The sequence below is a fragment of the Orcinus orca genome, chromosome 1 (assembly GCF_937001465.1).
Source record: "Orcinus orca chromosome 1, mOrcOrc1.1, whole genome shotgun sequence".
NCBI classification, from domain to species: Eukaryota; Metazoa; Chordata; class Mammalia; order Artiodactyla; family Delphinidae; genus Orcinus; species Orcinus orca.
Window position 1 is genome coordinate 2,131,641 of NC_064559.1, and position 16,585 is coordinate 2,148,225.

At 39.1% G+C, this 16,585-nt stretch overlaps 1 pseudogene; it reads right to left on the bottom strand.

Annotated features, from left to right (window-relative positions):
• Positions 1-8,787: 8,787 nt before the first annotated feature.
• On the bottom strand, positions 8,788-12,627 carry LOC125960312 (ferritin light chain-like; annotated as a pseudogene).
• Between the last annotated feature and the right edge of the window lie 3,958 nt (positions 12,628-16,585).

Here is a 16,585-nt window from a genome sequence, read left to right on the forward strand (position 1 = left end):
GTTCCAGACCTTCTAGGGTGTTATATATAATAACTTGCCTTCTGGACGTGGTCTTGAAGTCTTTATGGATTCAGCCTCAGTAGTAGCGAACTGCACTGCTACTTGGTTTGGAGTACAAATTAGACTTTAGCCCTCCTGGAAGTTGAGTTTCTGGTATTGAAAACCATAGGAATGAAATTATTGTATTTCAACAAAGGATCGAGGGCTTGAGGCTTAAACAAGGCAACATATGTGTGGGAAGCAGTCAGCCTTGAGAGCAGGCTACGGACATGCCAGGCATGCGGCCGCTGCTTGAAGGGACTGTCCCTACTTGTTCCCCTCCTTGTTCCATTCCATGGGAGATAAATCACCAGGGCCCAGAGATCAGAAAGAATGTAAAATGAGACAAGCAAAGCTGTCTCCCCCCTGCACATGCAGGTTGTTTTTGATGATTCTGGGTTTATGGGTTTCCTCCCAGGGAAGTTAACCTTGAGCCGAGACAGTCTGTAGATAATGTAAACCACCATCTGGCAACCTTCCTTTTTCTAGTCTATATAATCTGCCACTGTAGCATAATAAAATTTGCCTTGCAACCATCAGTTGTCTTGGTCCTTCTGACCCCATTCGTCGGTGCTACTTCAGTTCCTTACCCCTTCCCTTCTGACCCTGGGCGGTGAAATCCTCTTTCTCCGGCTGGTCCGCGGCAAGTGGCACTCGAACAGGAAGCGTGAAGGCAATTAAAAGAAAAAGAAAGTGCAGGTAAGAGAACCCTTATGCAAAGTATGTGTGGCCACCAGTAAAAGTGAAACTAATAGAGGCATAAGGCAATAGTCAGAAGTAAAATAAGATGGGGCAAAATGGCTCAAAGGAGTGTGAATTATTTGCTCAGGTTTTACTTTCCATGCTTAAAGCTCGGGTTAATAAAGTTTCTACCTTCACAGTTGACTGAATTTTTACAGCATATCCATGGTGTATCTCCCTGGTTTCCTGATGGCGGCTCTGTTGACATAGAAATCTGGCAGAAAGTTGGAGAAGATTTAAAAAATTATTATGAGGCTCGAGGGCCTACTCATACTCCTGTTGTTACATATAGTTTGTGGAATCTGATAAAAATATGTTTAGATTCTTCTCATGATAGTGTTGATTTGAATGTAAAGTCAGAAAGACATAAGCCTCTGGCAGAAGGAGAGACTGTAGTATCAGCTACCGTGTCGCCACTTCCTAAACTGAAAGAGCTAATTAATTTAAATATTTTAGATGAAGAGGAACATTTTGACTTAACAGATGAGGCTTTTAAACATAAAAGAGAGAACTATCCTGAGGATGGTTTTCTAATGGCTGTGATAGATAAGTCAGTGAAAAAGCTGCAGGTTAATAAGGACTGTCTTCCTCAAAAATCCACATCTGTAAAAATGCTCAGTCCCTTGCAGCGCGCTGTACAAGGAGCCATAAAACGAGGAGAAGACCCTATTTTCTGTTGTCCCGTCATAGAAAGACCTGGTCCTAATAATCCTCAACAAGCTACTAGGGAGCATCAGGCTCTCCCTTCTAAAGTTTTGAAAGATTGAAAATCTGCCTGTGCTCAATATGGGCCCACTGCTCCTTTTACTGCTGCTGTGGTTGACAGGAGAAGCTCTTCCCCCCGCTGATTGGAAGTCTATTGCACGAGCTTGTTTAAATGGTGGAGATTATTTAATATGGAAGTTTGATTTTTATGAACGGGCTGCTGAACAAGCAGAAAAGAATGCTGCCCATAATATTGCAGTTGATTATCATATACTGATTGGGGAAGGACAATATATTTCTTTACAAGATCAATTAACTTATCCCTTTGTTGCTTATCCTCAAATAAATCATTTGGCATTACAAGCCTGGAGGAAATGACCTTCTACACACAAAACTGAGGATCTTTCAACAATTAGACAGGGACCTGATGAACCATATGCTGATCTTGTAGATAGGTTGTCACAGGCGGTGGGGAGACTCATTGTGGACGGACTCACTGGTACAATTGTAGTTAAGCAGCTTGCTTTTGAGAATGCTAATAATGCGTCTCAGGCTGCGATTCGACCTTGGAGAAAACAGGGAACATTGGAGGATTATATTCGCCTTTGTGCAGACATTGGGCCTGCTTATATACAGGGTGCTGCTATGGCTGCAGCATTAACTAAAGTGGGGTTTAAAAACAATCAAAAGAAAACAAAGACTTGTTTTAAATGCGGAAAGGCAGGTCATTTTGCTAGAGAATGTAGATCTTTTAATTCTAACCCTAGTCCTTCCTTCCCTACTCAAAAACCTCCAGATGGTCAGAAAATTCCTGGTTTATGCCCTAAATGCAATAGGGGAAAACACTGGGCACAAGATTGTTGCTCAGTGGCCCACAACGGTGGGACACCACTGTCAGGAAACTCCTCCCGGGGCCTTCCCCAGCCCCAACAAATAATAAGGGCAGTGTCGGTGTATCCTCCTCAAATTATTAATCAGACATTAACCAAAAACAAAAACATACAATATCCTTGCTCTCCAGAGCAACACCAGGAAGTGCAGGACTGGAGCTCAGTACCTCCGCCCGCTATGTATTAACTCCTGAAATGGGTCCTCAGGCCCTCTCTATGGGCATCTATGGACCTTTACCCAAGGGTTTGATGGGACTATTATTGGGAAGAAGTAGTGTCACCATGAAAGGTTTAACTATTATACCAGGAGTCATAGATTCTGACTATGAAGGAGAAATAAAAGTCATGGCACAAACTATTAAAAACATAATAACTATTTCTCCTGGTGATAAAATTGCACAATTGCTACTTTTGCCCTTTGTACCTCATGGACAAATTTTACATCAAAAGAGAGAAACAAAGGCTTTTGGATCATCTAATGCTGCCTACTGGATTCAGAAGATAGGGGAAGAATGTCCAGAAATGAAATGAACCATTAATGGAAAGGTTTTTTCAGGTTTGTTAGACACTGGAGCTGATGTCTCTGTTATGACGCAGGTACACTGGCCTAAACATTGGCCCATTAGTCCTACTATTACAGAATTTCAAGGAATAGGACAAAGTTCTTCTCCTGTGCAAAGTAGTCAGTTATTATTATGGCAAGATAGTGAGGGCCTTTCAGGATACTTCCAGCCTTACGTTTTGCCTGGGCTGCCTTTAAACCTCTGGGGCCGAGATATATTAAAAGAAATGGGAGTATTACTTTATAGTCCAAATTCCCAAGTCTCTAATATGTTGTTGGATCAAGGATTTCTTCCCACGAAAGGGCTGGGAACAAATCAACAAGGAACTGTCTATCCTATTGATGTGAAAATAAAAAATGATAGACAAGGTTTGGTTTTTTCTTAGGGGCCTTGGATTCTCCTCCACTCACTGCTGATCCAATTACTTGGCTGACTGATGACCCTGTATGGGTGGACCAATGGCTCCTCACAAAGGAGAAATTAGAAGCTGCAGAACAATTAGTACTGGAACAATTAGGGCATTTAGAAATTTCCTGTAGTCCTTGGAATACTCCTATTTTTATTATCAAGAAAAAATCTGGAAAATATAGGTTATTACAGAATCTAAGAGCTGTTAATAAAACTATGCTAACAATGGGAGCTCTTCAACCAGGCCTACCCTCTCCAACAGCCATACCACACAATTATCACCTTTTAGTTATAGATTTAAAAGATTGTTTTTTCACTATTCCTTTGTTTCCTGAAGATAGAAAACATTTTGCTTTTAGCTTGCCTTCCTTAAATTTTAAGGAACCCATGAGGAGATTTCAATGGAAAGTATTGCCTCAGGGCATGGCAAATAGTCCTACATTATGCCAAAAATATGTGGCTCAGGCCTTGACTCCTGTGAGAAAAAGGTTTCCATCGTTATATCTCATACATTATATGGATGATATACTTTTAGCCACTGATAATATTTCTTTATTAGAGACTGCTTTTCAATTTTTACAACAGTCCTTACAATCATTTGGCTTGGTCATTGCCTCAAAAAAAATTCAAAGACAATCTCCATTTTTATATTTGGGGAAATATATTGATAACACTACTATTAGGCCTCAAAAACTGCAAATTCGAGTTGATAATTTAAAAACATTAAATGATTTTCAAAAATTACTTGGAGATATTAATTGGCTAAGGCCTTCCTTAAAACGTACTACTGCTCAATTACAGCCTTTGTTTGATATTCTTAAAGGTGACTCAGATCCTCTTCTTCACGCTCTATGACTCCAGAAGGGTTTCAAGCTTTACAAATAGTCAATAGATCTATCAGTTCTACACAATTAACTAGAATTCATACTCACCTTCCAATTTTCTTAATAATTTGTCCAACTCCTCATGTGCCTACTGCCGTCTTATGGCAAACTGTTGGAATTATTGAATAGATTCATATGAAAACTACACCCTCTAAAGTTATTAACCCTTATTATGAACTTATTAGTAATTTAATAATGCAAGGTAGAACTAGATGCTTACAACCTATAAGTATAGAACCTTCTCAAATTATTATCCCTTATTCAGTTAGTCAACAAAATTGGCTTTTTCAACATAGTAATGAATGGGGTCTTGCTCTTGCAGGATTTTCAGGTACCTTGGAATGCCATTACCCTGCTGATAAATTGATCCAATTCAGCAAACTTAACTCATATCTTTCCTTCTATAATTAGGCAACAGCCTGTTCCTCATGTACCTTTGGTTTTTACAGACGGTTCTTCTTCAGGAGTGGCTACTGTAATCTTTGATGACGGAACAAAACTCATTAAAGAAACTTCCTTGACTTCAGCTTAACGTGTTGAACTGTTTGCTGTCATTATGGCTTTTAAACATTTGCCTTCTATATCTTTTAATTTGTTTTCTGATAGTAAATATCTTATTAGCTTATTATTTCTTCTGGAGACTGCGACCATAGGACACACTAATGACCCTGAATTATCATCCTCTTTTCGTTTGCTTCAACAGCTTATTCGTTCCCACGATGGTCCTGTTGCAGGTCTGTATATCCGTGCTCATTCTAACTTGCCTGGTCCATTGACTAAACTTAATGCGACTGCAGATGTTTTAACTCGATCTAAACGTGATCTTTATCCTGTACATTTTCCTCCCAAGAATAGAGTTGAAGTTACTCCTCCTCCTCAATCTCTTTTCCCTAAAGCAGGACATGTCCCAATTTACCGTACTCCTCCTTTCCGTTTGTCATGCTGTCAAGAATGGCTAATGTACTGCATTCATTATCTTCATACTGTTGATACTCATGGTCCATGTCCTGGACACCCTCATATTATGGTAAGTTATGATCAAACTGCTTCACAAGCAGCACAGCAATTGCACGCTTTACACCATCAGTCGGTGGCTACATTACACACACAATTTTCCCTTACTCGTGAAGCCGCCCGACAAATTGTTAAGCAATGCCCACAATGCTTACCTCACCTTCCTGTTCCACATTATGTTGTTAATCCTCGTGGATTATTACCTAGACATTTATGGCAAATAGATGTTACTCATATCCTGTCTTTTGGGAAATTACAGTTTGTTCATGTCACTATCGATACTTATTCTGGTTTCCTCTGTGCTACAGCACAGACCAGAGAAGCTACTAAACATGTTATCACTCATTTATTACACTGTTTTGCTTTCATGAACCTTCCCAAAATTATTAAAACAGATAATGGGCCCGCTTACTCTAGTGCTGCTTTTGCAACATTTTGTAATTCATTACAAATTACCCATATTACTGGCATTCCATATAACCCTCAAGGACAAGGTATTATAGAACGTGCAAATAGATCTTTAAAGCTAACTATTGAAAAAATAAAAAGGGGGGAATTGTATAGAACAACACCACATAACCTTATAAATCATGTTCTGTTTATTTTAAATTTTCTCACTGTTGACAAATTTGGCTGCTCTGCAGGGGAAAGGTTGGTGGCTGAGCCAAGATTGGCCTCTCAATCTCCGGAGATCCTCTGGAAAGATCCGTTAACCAGCACTTGGCGTGGTCCTGATCCTGTGTTGATTTGGGGACGTGGTCACGTGTGTATCTTTCCCAGATCCTCGCCTGGACCTCGTTGGCTTCCTGAGCGCTTAGTCAAGCAAATAGACGGCTCACCACAGCTCACAACTAGTTCAGAAGATGAAGAAGCTCTGCATCTCTCCCGAAAATTTGACAGTGTTGATTCAGAAAGAGAAGAAGAAGAGGAGACCACTTGCCAGGACGACTCAAAGGAGTGATGTTCCAACTTGGGGACAAATTAAACAATTAGTTTCACGAGCTCAAGAGTTAGTGAAACAACAGAATAATCCTGTTACACCTGTAACTTTATTTTTGGCTATGTTGGCAACCATTTCATGTGTTCCCTCTGTTAATGCAGCAACTTACTGGGCCTATGTACCTGATCCTCCACCATTACAACCCATATCTTGGTCTGAAGCAGAGTTTCCTGTATTTTACAATGATAACTGTTTATGGGCCTCTTATTGGGAATATAAAACAAAACAATATGTCTGTAAATTATACTAACTGGTTTAGTACCCACCCTGTCTGTCTTAGCCCATTGAATCTGGAAACTGGATGTGTAAAGGCTATTAGTTATGAGCATACAGATGTTTATGAGGGAACGGATCAATCAATTAGTTTGTCAGGCTCTCCAGGCATCCTTCGTTTTACAGGAACCAACATTACTCTTATATGCCCGGCTACCAGCCGACGAGAGGATCTTAAGGATACCATCATTTGGTATAAAATGGGCAACCTATTAATATTAGAGGTCAAATCTCATACGCCTCACCACTTAGGGATTCCGCTATTACTATAGCCAAGGTTACAGGTGAAGATTCAGGAAATTATTTCTGTATGAAGTGTTTACTTGGAGGACAAGGGATACTTATAGCTGGACATAAGGTTACTATTCTTAACAGAAAATCAAAAAATCAATTTCCTCCTTTTATGACCGTTAACTTTCCTGGATCCACTTTTAACCAAATATGGTGTACTATAGATTATACCAAGAGGTCAATTCTTTTTTTTTTTTTTTTAAGAGGTCAATTCTTATCTCTTCTATTCCCATCATAGATAGGTTTATCACATTTCAAAAGAACTGGGATATATGGAAACTAGCTCTAACTTATTCCAATACACCTGTTATAACTTGTGCTGTTTGGTTCTATTAACATTGGTAATTCTTCCAAAGGAGGATATAATATTAGCTGTGTTAATTGTATTTTTAGCAGTTGTATGTTCCCTTCTGCAGGAATGCAATCTGTGCTTATACTAAAGCAACCCATATATGTTATGGTGCCTGTACATCTGAGAGAACCTTGGTATGAAGATACTGGAGTACAGGCATGGGTGGAACTCTCTAAAGCCTTGCAGAGAAGGAGACGCTTTCTTGGGTGGCTAATAGTAAGTTTACTTGCCTCGGCTGCTCTGTCTGCTACGTGGCTACTGCCGGTCTTGCTCTTTCACAGAGTATTCATCATGCTCACTTTGCTAATCGGTTATCTCAAAATACCAGTCTTGCTTTATCTTTACAAAGTCACATAGATTTACAGATTAGTAACAAGTTAGATGAATTTAAAAACGCAATTTTGGGGATTGGAGATCAGATGGCAGCATTAAAATTGAGGATGCGTTTAGCTTGTCATGCAACGTATACATGGATTTGTGTTACTCCTTAAAAGTACAATGACTGTATTTGGGAATGGGAAAAAGTAAAAATGCATCTGCTGAGTGTTTGGTCAGATAATAATATTAGCCTTGATCTTAAGAAATTAAATGCTGAAATTCAGGATATACAAAATGCACATCTTGATTTTATTTCACCAGAAGATGTAATTCAAACTTTACTGGATCATTTAAAGTGGTTAAACCCTCAGTCTTGGATTACTGGAAGGTTGTCAGGATTTATTACCCTGGCCATAATTTGCCTATTGTTGATAATAATCTTCTCATGTCTGTTTCATATCCTCATGCAACAGTATACTACTCTAGGCACTAAACTACATGGAATTATTTTGCAGCAAAAGTTAAAAAATAAAAAAGGGGGACCTGTGGGAAGCAGTCAGCCTTGAGAGCAGGCTACAGACATGCCAGGCATGTGGCCGCTGCTCGAAGAGACTGTCCCTACTTGTTCCCCTCCTTGTTCCATTCCATGGGAGATAAATCACCAGGGCCCAGAAATCAGAAAGAATGTAAAATGAGACAAGCAAAGCTGTCTCCCCCCTGCACATCCAGGTTATTTTTGATGATTCTGGGTTTATGGGTTTCCTCCCAGGGAGGTTAACCTTGAGCCGAGACAGTCTGTAGATAATGTAAACCACCATCTGGCAACCTTCCTTTTTCTAGTCTATATAATCTGCCACTGTAGCATAATAAAATTTGCCTTGCAACCGTCAGTTGTCTTGGTCCTTCTGACCCCATTCATCGGTGCTACTTCAGTTCCTTACCCCTTCCCTTCTGACCCTGGGCGGTGAAATCCTGTTTCTCCGGCTGGTCTGCGGCACACATGAATATATGTTTTTGTCTTGCTGTACTGCACATATGCTGTCTAGTAACAGATATATTGTCTGCTAGTAGTGTTCTAGATTATGTCTTTCCAAAGCGCTGAGGCAGTGCACCTATTCTGTAGTTGCAGCTGATGCCTGAATGTATCCTAGCTGACAAATTATTGATTAATAAGAACTTGAATTTCTGAAAGATTTGTACTGTTAACCAAAATCTGAGCAAGGAGTCTCAAATGTAATTCTTAGCCAGAATTACATGTTAATGAACCATTTAACAGTGTAAATCAAGGAACATCAGTGTAAAGATTTCTTTTAATTTATTTTTTACCTGCTTGAAATATCAGTTAAAGTTTGCCAGCTTGGTTGCAGATGAACGGACGTTTGAAGTTCACCAAACTACTTAATGTGGAATAGGATAATAGACTTCCAGCGCCCTCAAGGCTGTGACCTTGCAGCCATTTTACATAGCACATCCTCCTCCTATAGGGATGAACCTTTCCCTGGCCCAAAAAGTAGCAGCTCTGTTGAAGCTTTGCTTATTGTAACAGGCTTTTGTTTCCAGGTTACATGTCTGTGGAAGACTTAATTCTGAATAGAGATATAGATATTACTGGAAACTAATTGTTTTTTCTATTATACTCTGCTTTATCAAAGAAGTAAAACATTTAAATTGTGCTACAGAAATTAAAATGTTGTCTTGCAATCTTTAAACAATAAATGAATGAATTGCCCTTAAAAAAAAAGAATTAAGCAGTTAAGCTGTTGGTCCCACATCAGACAAATTATCCTTATACCTCCTGTCAATATTGTTAAGAGAGACTGTTATTTTATTAATCCTTATGATCCCGTGATTCTTTCTTTCATGTTTCAGGGCACAGCAGGTGAGAGAGTGGATTTGTTAAGCTGGGTGGGTTTATCCTTCTTTTATGCGTTCATTCAATTTTATGTACACTTACTTATTGTACACACAGGGCAATAGAAGCTGCTAAAGCAATCATTGCTATTCTGCAAAACAACAAGGCACAGAAGCAGATGTCTTATTTCTGAGATTTCTCCCCCCAGGATTATTATGATTAAAGATCCTTTCCCCCCACTCCCTGGAGAGGACAAGGGGCTGCTCGGTGGAGGTTTTTTAATGACTTGGGGAAAGGCTCAAATATCCCCCCATTATGGTAATCCACCCCAGGGGCAAACCACACAAGAATATTATGTATTTTATTTTTCTATCCTTGCAAAGGTAATACTCAGCTCATTAGAATATGAAAACTATACTGTCAAATTTCAGAATTACATGGATGAAGAAAATCACCAAAGTGGCATCATATCATGTGTGTTATAGTTGTATTTACTATATTGACTATATTAACTATGTTGTGTTAACAATATACTGTATAACTATATATTGAAAAGGCAAAATGCTGTAACTTATTTCAGAGAAAATAATTATGTTGGCAAACCCCAAATTGTACATTGTAGACAGGTCCTAGGAAAAGAAGATTTAATTCATAGTGGACAAGAGGTTAGCTTCTGTTTTCAGCCATGTGCTATTTCAAGAATTAAACGTCATGAATAATACAGGATATAAGAGGAATAGTCTAAAGATGGAAAAGCACATTTTGATTAGGAAAGAGAATTTAAGGCTTAAGTCATTTTTTTTTAAGGAAAACTGCCTTATTACTATGAGATAAGAAAATTGTTTCCTTCTTTTCTTCCTTGCTTTCTTCTTTTTTTTAACCTTTTTAATTTTGGATATTTGACCTCTAAGCTGAGATGACTGAAAATGCCTCCTCTGGGCGTCAACCTTTTTGAAAGACTTTTTCCCCCTCCCTAAGGGCTGTTTGTCTCTTGGAGGCATTGTCTACATTACTCACCAAGAGGCAAGCATTGGTCCTTGCGCTAAATGCTGACATCTCCTGATAAGAGGGAAGCTGCAAAGTAGAAGAAGGTCAATATGTTGATATTGGTCTCAAGCACATTGATGTACATTTGTGTATTGGGGAAGGGGAGTGAAGCTTGACAGTGGGCCAGTGGGGAGGGGTAAATATTTTGTGATGCTGCCTACCTATGGGCTTATAAAGTTTACAGCTGCATTAGGAGGACAAGCATTACCATTAGCATGAAAAGTAGGGCAGACCTCAGTTGCAAAAGCTTCTAGCCATACACATAGGGCAATACGTAAATGATACACCTTATTGCATTCACCTATTCACCCTCCCCTGTTCACGCTAATTGGAAATTTCAATCCATTTCAGAGAAGTAACACAACTATCAGTCATTTTCCCTGGCACGAATCTTCCAGGAGGAAGAAAATGGAATACACCTAGCAACAGAGCTCACGCACTAGTCCATGTGTCTTAGATTTAATATCTGATCACTAGCTGGATTGAAGCCAAGAGGTGGTTCACAAAGTTGCTGTACATTAGAATCACCTGGGGAACTCTGAGACCTCCCCGTGCCCAGGCTCCTCCCTAGACCTACTGAATCAAAATCTCTGGGGCTGGGACCCAGACAACAATGTTTCTCTTAAAAGCTCTTTAGGTAATTCAAACGAGCAGAAAAGCTTGAGAACCAGCACAATAACGGGAACAAACTTATTTCACACAGATAAAGTGGGGCAATTCATATGTTAAAAGAACATGAATATATATATATATATATATGTATATATATATACATATATATATATTTCTTTTTTTCTCTTTATTCTGTTTGTGTTTCAAATAGGCTTTTTGTTTTTCTTCTGCAAAAAGCGTTATTGTTTCCATTTGGTCCAAGGCTTGGGAGAGGGTTCCAGGGCAGTTACAAAGCTGCCTAGTGGCTGCAGAGCGGGGCATCAGGCAGAAGCTCTGACGCCAGAGGGGCTCCTCAGAGGCCGCTGGACTTCAGAGACTCCTGTTTGTGCTCGAGGGTGAGCCTTTCAAAGAGATACTCGCCCAGCACAGCCTGCGGACCAGCCAGCCTGCAGAGGTTGGTCAGGTGGTCACCCATCTTCTTGATGAGTTTTACCTGCTCCTCCAGGAAGTGGCTCTCCAGGAAGTCACAGAGGTGGGAGTCTCCGCGGGCGGAACCCAGGGTGCGCAGATCCGATAGTGCCTGGTTCAGGTCTTTCTCCCTAAGAATGGCGGCTTCCACAGCGTCCTGGGTTTTACCCCACTCATCTTGAGAAGGCTTCCGCGCATCCTGGAAGAGGGCGCGGCCACAGCACTGGTTTTGCATTTTCAAGAGACGCTGGGCGCCCTCACACTTCTCCTCAGCCAGTTGGCGAAAAATGTGGCCCACACTGTCCAGAGTCCCATTGTTGCTGTCGAAATAGAAGCTCAGAGAGAGGTAAGTGTCCCCAGATGCATGTTAAACAGGCAGTGGACGGCGGCCTCCACCTCGATGGAATAATTCTGAAGAACCTGGGAACTCGTGGTTGATCAGTGATAAGGAACTAAGCTCAAAAACCGGTGTTGGCCTGTCCTGGAGGCTGAGGATAGCTGAGTGGCTGATTCCAAAGGTTGCGACAGGAAGAAAGGTTGGAGAGTGGTCGGGGGCTGGAGCAAGGAGTGTCCCTGGGTCTGTTCATTCCAAACACTGTTGAAGCAAAAGACAGAACTGCAGGACTGCTGAGCGCACTGCCTCAAATAGGCTTTGATATAAATGAACAAGAAGGCCAAGCAAGGACAAAACTTACCCTTCCCCCCACCAAAATAGCTGGCGATACTAGAATCTAGACCTGGGAAGGGATTCTTCCATTACTTTCTTAACATTCCAAGCCACTAGAGCAGTGGTTCTCAAAGTATGGTCACCTTGTAACCAAGCAGAACCCTATGGGGTCTTCCTAGGACAGACCCATCGCCCATATCCTCTGCTGTAGTTCCTCTCTGAAGTACTCAGATAATAGTATCTCAGGCATGTTTCTTGAGTTTTAAGATGCTAAAAACCACCACCCAATGGAAGAAATTAACTCCTTGATGATCGTGAGCACATAGCGCCCAGACCTTCTGGCACCTAAGGATGGATAATGTTACCTGCCCTGTGGCCTCAACATCAACCAATCAGAGGATTGTGCATGAGCTGATCACATTCCCTGGGACGTCCCTCCCTCACCTGGCCTTTAAAAATGCTTTGCTGAAATCCTTTGGAGATTTCAGGGTGTTTTGGAACATGGGCCACCCCTCTCCTTGCTCGATCCTGCAATAAACCTTTCTCTGCTCCAGACTCCAACCTTTAGGTTTGTTTGGCCTCACTGTGCTTCAGACACATGAACCTGTATTCGGTAACAACCTGACCAGCTTTACCAGCATCCCCTGATAATGTGTCAGATATTCAAGTTTTAGGGCCCTGTCCCAGCCCTATGGAATCAGCAACTCTGGTGGGGCTCAGTGATCTCTGTTATAACAGGCCCTCCAGATGATTTTTATTCACCTTAAAGTTTGAAAATACCTGCATTGTCAGCTGGCCAAAGCATCCACCAGCAGGTGAAGGGGAGTGGCGCCTGGAAAAGATAGGGACCAGCCAAGGCAAGTACAGCAGCATTTGCCGTGGTAGTAATGGAGAATGCCTTTTCTCCACTGGTTGGCACAGACTAGGATCTGGGAGCAGTGGCAGGGTTATTTAGGATGCTTTACATTTCAATGTAGAGTGACCGCTGTCCTGGTTTGCCAGGGACTTCCCCTGTGTGAGCACTTAAAATCTCATCCTGGCAAACCCCTTAGCCCTGGGTTTGAAAAACTTAGGGAATAACATGAAATGTAGGGGAAACATGATCTAGGTTTTGGGCAAGTCACAAGTGCTAATTAAAGCTAAGCAAGTATGGACAACATCTAGCGTTCTTTAGCCCTTCGCGGGGAGGTAAATCTGATTGGGTGAAAGGACTTATTGTTAAGAGATCTTTGTAGAAACATCCCCTTCTGCTTAGTCCACTGGTTCTCAGTTCTGGCTAGACATTGGCATCGTCTGAGGAGATTTAAAATGATTTTATTGGTCTAGGATGACCAACCGTCAGTGTGAGGGTTTTTTAAAAGTGCTTCAGATGATTCTAATGCGCAACCAAATTTAGGTGCCACTGCTTAAGCTTTTGAACCGCTGCTACATATTTTCACCTCATCTTCCTATGAGAATATCCAACTGTAGTTGAGGTTTGTTTTTTTTTCTTTTTCTTTTTTTAACTGTCTTATTATAAGATTAACTGTCTTAAATAAGGTTGAAGGTACAGAAAATCTTGCTAGTCCATCTGGTATAGCTGGATACTTAGAATAATATCGTTAAGATATATACCATTTAAATATTGTGACTGGCCTTTTTTTTTTGAAATTAACATATGCATTGAATTAGTATGATCTCTTTTGAGGTCGTCATGTTGGGGAGCTATACCTCTAATCTGCTGCCATTGCTAAATATCTGGACACCTCTTATTAGGAATTGCTTTTAAAAATCTTTAGGGATTAAAACCAAGATTGCTGTATTATTTTTACTGGGACCACAAAAACCTCACAGAGTTCCCCCGCTGTACCTTCTACCCCCACTCTAACCCTTGGCAACTTCTAATCTGTTCTCCATCTCCACAGTTTTGTTATTTTAAGAATAATATGTAAACATAATCATGAATTACTTAATCTTCGGAGATTGGCTTTTCAAAATTTTTCCCTCAGCATCATTCCCCTGAAGTTCATTTCAATTTTTGCATATATTAATAATTTGTTCCTTTTTGTTGCTCGGTAGTATTCTATCATAAGATTTTATCACAATTTGTTTCAACATTCATCCACTGAAAGACATTTGGGTAGTTGCCAGTTTTTGGCTATTATAAATAAAACTGCTATGAACATTTATGTGTAAGTTTCTGTGGGAACTTAATTAAGTTTTTGTTTCTTTTGGATAAATGCTCAAGAGTACAATTACTGCATTGTAGGGTGAATCTACTTTTAGGATTAAAAGAGACTGTCAAGCTGTTTCTCAGAGTGGCTAAACCATTTTATTTTCCCACCAGTGATGTGATATAATTTTTCTACGTACTCACCAGCATTTGATGTTGTCACTATACTTTAATTTTAGTTGTTCTCTGACATCTCATTATGGTCTTAATTTGCATTTCCCTAATGGCTAATGATGTTGAGCATCTTTTCATGTGCTTCTTTGCCATGTGTATATTCTTTTCCATGAAATGTCTGTTCCTGTCTTCTGCCTATTTTCTAGTTGGATTTTTTTAAGTTGTTTGGAGAGTTCTTTGTATATTATAGATACAAGTCATTTGTCTCATATGGGATTTTCAAATATGTTTTCTCACTGTGTAATTTGAGTTTTCATCCACTTAAAAGGATCTTCTATGAAGCATTTTTAACTCATTTTGATGAGATCCAATTTATCAGTTTTTGCTGTTATTGATCATACTTTTTGTGTCAAGTCTAAGAATTATTCCCCTAGTTCTAGATGCCAAACATTTTCTCCTATTTGTTTTTCTAAAAATGTCCTGCTTTTATATTTAAGATTATGATCCACTTTGATTTAATTTTTGTGTAAGGTGTGGAGGTTAAGGTTCATTTTTTGTTTGTTTTTGTCGAGGGATGTCCAACTGTTTCAGTACCATTTTTTGAAAAGTCTATTCTTCCTTGATAGCTTTTGCACTGCTGTCAAAAACAAGTTAAATGTATTTATGTCAGTCTATTTCTGGGTTCTCTATTCCATTCCATTGATCTATGTATCTACCCTCCATCATTACTGCAAAATCTTGAAATGGGTAGATTAATTCCTCCCATTTTAATCTTCTTTTACAAATTGTTTTAGCTATTCTTCAGCCTCTTCTTACCACATAAATCTTAGAATAAGCTTGTCTATATCCACAAAAACCTTGAGGGCATTTTAAGAGTAATTGTGTTAAGCTTCTTGTCTTGGGGAGAATTGACATCTTTATTATGTTGTGTTTTCTAATCCATGAACAAGGTATGTCTCCCTATTTGTTTGGGACTTTTTAATTTTTCTTCATCAGCATTTTGTAATTTTCAGTATAGAGGTCCTATAAATGTCTTATTGGGCTTATATTTAAGTATTTATTTAAGTCAGTTGTAAATGGCATCACATATTTTTATTTAAGCTTCTACACATTTGTTATTAATATATAATTTGATAAAATTGTGGTGATCTTGTACTCTAAATCATTTACAAACTAATATTATTTCTCAAGCTTTTTGTGAATTCCTTGGTATTTTCTCCATTTAGATTATCATCTCATCTTCAGATACAACTTTACTTCTCCTTATGCAATATAATAGGATATATTACTATTCAACATTCAGTAGGATATGTTCCTTCCTATTCAACATAGTAGGAATAGTCCTTTTATCTTTTAAATAAACTTTTTAAAACTTTAACTTTTAAATTTATGTATTTATATATTTTTGCTTTATTTTCTTACTAGAACCTCCAGTAATATATTTAATAAAAGTGGTGAGAGCAGATATCGGTGCCTTGTTTCTGATCTTACAGAGAAAGCATCCAGTCTTTCACAGTTAAATATAATGTCGGTATAGGTTGTTTGTAGATCATCTTTATGAGTTTCAGTATGTTCCTTTTCTATTCCTAGTTTGCTTGAAGTTTTTTTTCTTCTTTTTTTAAAATCATGAATGGGATTGGATTTGGTCAAATGCTTTCTCTGCATTAATGGATAGGATCACATGACTTTTCCCCCTTAATCTATTAGATATGGTGGATTACATTGTTTAATTTTCAAATATTTAACCAACTTTGCATAACTGGAATAAATACCACTTGGTCATGGTATACTATTCTTTTTATATATTTCTGGATTTAATTTGCTAATATTTGGCTGAGGATTTTTACAGCCAATTTCATAAAAGATATTGGTCTGTAGTTTTCTTCTTTCTATACTATCCCTGTCTGGTTTTGGTATCAAGGTAATACTGGCTTCATAAAATTAATTAGGAACTGTTCCCTCTACTTCTGTTTTTTATCAAATCATGTAAAGTTGGTGTTAATTCTTTAAGTCTTGGGTAAAAGTGAAACATCTAAGCCTGAATATTTCTTTTGGGAGTTTTTAAATGAAAAATCCGTGTTTCTAATGGTTACAGGAAAATTGAGATTATCTGTTTCATCTTGGCTGAGTTTTGG